General features: G+C 38.0%; 1 protein-coding gene across 2 annotated transcripts in view; it reads right to left on the reverse strand.

The window, feature by feature from the left end:
- Window positions 1-2,303, reverse strand: part of LOC144978033 (sulfate transporter-like) — a 25,883-nt gene extending 23,580 nt beyond the window's left edge. For both annotated transcript variants that reach the window (XM_078923509.1, XM_078923508.1), the window contains exon 1: window positions 2,083-2,303. The gene's annotated coding sequence lies outside the window, so the exon portion shown is untranslated. The remainder of the gene's footprint in view (window positions 1-2,082) is intronic.
- Window positions 2,304-2,500: the final 197 nt, after the last annotated feature.

Genomic DNA, 2,500 nt, shown 5'->3' on the forward strand with positions numbered 1-2,500 from the left:
TTGCCTGCCTGCCTGTACAATTCATATGTTCTAAGGCTAAATAATAATAAGCTAATAGATAGTATGCGCTTGACTAAGAAGCTCATAACATTGCCATCCGGAAGTATAACGGACCAACACACAAATTGTGTGTATCCATGAACGTTTATAGTCAGGTTAATACAGTTAAGTGAGAACAACTCACAAACGCGGATGGCAAAAACAATAACAAAGGCCTGAGTGACGTCATCTGCATGCTATCTATACGTCATTCTAATTCATGATGATTCCTTTATGGCCATATCACAACCTGGCACTCACTAACTAAATAGATAATGGCCGTACTTTAGAAAACAAAACACGTATTTAAATATTTGGCCAGAAAAGGCGTCTATATCAAATGTCGATCGATTTAAATGGCCCTCGTTTTGGCAAAAAAAAAACAAAAAAACTCACAAACCTGAGACTTCAATGATTACCTCGAGAGGTCCAAGGTTTGAGATGTTCTTGCCAAGATGAGGGTCATTTATTTAAATCGATCGATATTTGAAGGACGAGTTTTATGGGAATTCAGACTGAGACAGTTTACTGGTGGTCCGATAACCCAAATTGAAATGGTTTCATTATTTTGGCATGAACATTTGTTTAAAAGCCCACTTAATGTACAATAATATTTGAGATAACAGCGATGGTATGCATTGATAGAACAACATTGGCATCACTCAGCGTTTTGTTATTGTTTTCACCCAGCCAGCCATTTTTATGAGTAGTTCTCACTAAATTGTTATTCATCAGACTGGAAACTGAGTGTATTCAATTTGCTCTCCTGTTCGTGAAGAATAATGGGGGCGATCTATATTCATGTTTTCGTCAAAACCAGGTCATCAATCACATGATTTATTGCTGTTCAACGATTGTATATTTCTGAACAAATGTAAACACGCTGTTTTGTTTATGAAAGTTGTAAACATACCCATGTGTCAAGCTGAACACAATGACCAATCGTAATGTTAGATAGTTCAAAATATGTGAACAGTTTTCACTATGGAGGTCACTTTGAGCACATTTTGCAATGTGACCGATGACCTCGAGGACATGGAAATGTAATATAGATCATGCCCATTCGTGTCATAGCGTGTCCTTCGTAAACTCATGGCCTGATAACTGAGCAACAAATGACGTCAAAGGACAAGTCTTTGGCCACAAAAGAAAACAAATCGTGAGTTGTATTCAACAGTTCAACCAATGGGATCACTTGTTTCCATGACCACTACTAAAGACAACTCACTGGGTGATCCACAAATCGAAAAATGACGTCAAAATATGGGCCAGTGGGTTTTAGTGTCAGGCTATAAGTTAACGATTGTTACGGTCATAGCGCAGCTATCGTTAACCAACGTATAGATAGAATGCGCTTGGCTAAGAAGCTCACAACATTGCCATCCGGAAGTATAACGGAGCAACACACAAAACTATGTGTAACGTTGAACGTTTATAGTCTGGTTAATACAGCTTAGTGAGAATTACTCATAAACGCGGATGGCAAAAAACAATAACAAAGACCTGAGTGACGTCAACTTCAAACTATCTATAGTCTGACACTAGAACCGTAGTCATCGTTATGTTATAGCCTGACACTGAAACCCAAAAAGACTGGCATTTTGACGTCATTAGTTGTTTTTTGCACCGCCTAGTGAGTTGTCGTTAGTAGAGCTCATGGAAACAAGTTATTTCATTGGTTGAACTATTGAATACAACTCACGATTTGTTTTCTTTTGTGGCAAAAGACTGGCATTTTGACGTCATTTTTTGATCAGTGTCAGGCCATAACTTTAACCAGACTATACAAATTCATGGTTACACATAGTTTTGTGTGTTAGTCCGTTATATTTCCGGATGGCAATGTTGTGAACTTCTTAGCCAAACGCATTCTATCTATGACCGTTCACCGGGCTTTGTTTATTGATACTTTATATCCCGCTGACGTATTTGTATTTTACCGAAACGCATACCTTCAATGGCATTCCATCCAACAAACCAAGAAGAATCATTTTTATCCTAGGAAACAATTGAACACAAAATAACAAATAAATTGTGACCAACCATTGACAGGGTGATATCCGATAATCCAAGTGTCTGAAAGACCGACTGAAAATAAACAAATATTAAATTACTATTATGTGGATTCTAGTCGTGATTTATCCGAGTCTTGTTTACAATCCACGACTTAGAAGCTCTGGGAAGTACACACGACTACGACTGATCTACTGATACTACACAGCTTGCAACTTTCCGTTCGTTTGTTTATCTTTTCACCCTATTTGCCTTCCCGATAACTATATAATTGCAAGCCAGTATCAGGAAGCGTTTCGGAAAACACTCGATTTGGGAATCCGCTTATTGTGAAAGCTTGAACGCATGGGAACCATTATATAATTGAATAAAGCCGGCTGATTAATTGATAAACCAGTTAACAGGGCACGATTTCTCAGAGTTTAACTGTTCCATTTAGGCGTATTCT

Source organism: Berghia stephanieae, chromosome 8 (assembly GCF_034508935.2).
Source record: "Berghia stephanieae isolate SIO BIC M18660-M18661 chromosome 8, UCSD_Bste_1.3, whole genome shotgun sequence".
Lineage (NCBI taxonomy): Eukaryota > Metazoa > Mollusca > Gastropoda > Nudibranchia > Aeolidiidae > Berghia > Berghia stephanieae.